The sequence below is a fragment of the Etheostoma spectabile genome, chromosome 19 (genome assembly GCF_008692095.1).
Source record: "Etheostoma spectabile isolate EspeVRDwgs_2016 chromosome 19, UIUC_Espe_1.0, whole genome shotgun sequence".
NCBI lineage: Eukaryota > Metazoa > Chordata > Actinopteri > Perciformes > Percidae > Etheostoma > Etheostoma spectabile.
In genome coordinates, this window is record NC_045751.1 from 11,892,693 (window position 1) to 11,893,212 (window position 520).

The 520-nt window shown below is 34.8% G+C and overlaps 1 pseudogene; it reads left to right on the top strand.

Moving 5' to 3' along the window:
* Positions 1-520, top strand: part of LOC116669467 (myosin heavy chain, fast skeletal muscle-like) — a 22,555-nt pseudogene that overhangs the window by 3,873 nt on the left and 18,162 nt on the right.

Sequence of the window (520 nt, forward strand, 5' to 3'; positions counted from 1 at the left end):
ATGTTAATCATGATGAGTACAAATTTGGACACACCAAGGTAAGCCCCTTGATTGCAATTATGTACTTCAGTCATACATTTAAATGATAGAAAGTGCAGTTTTTCTGTTAAACAAAAAAGGTATGTTAGAAAATGGATAACTTGCACCACCAAGTGGACATTAATAAAGCAGGTTACATTTTCTCTTGTGCAACAAGTAATAGTAAAAGATTAGTAACACTGCCTGTAAAGGATAAGTATCCTAGAAAAAGCACAGCTGCCATCAGCCATTTAGAAAACCGTAATTGTGTTTCCCTGTTTACGGAATTTTGCTGCATAACCTGAATCTGATGTAGATAAACAAAGGTTTTCTAAATAATATAAGACTTTTACATGATTGTGTGGGGTACATATTCTCTGAGTCATTTCTGTTTTAATGTTTAGAAAAGTGTATAGTGCAGATATGAAGTTAATTTCCATTTTTTCTTTGATCAGGTGTTCTTCAAGGCCGGTCTCCTGGGTGTCCTAGAGGAGATGAGAGA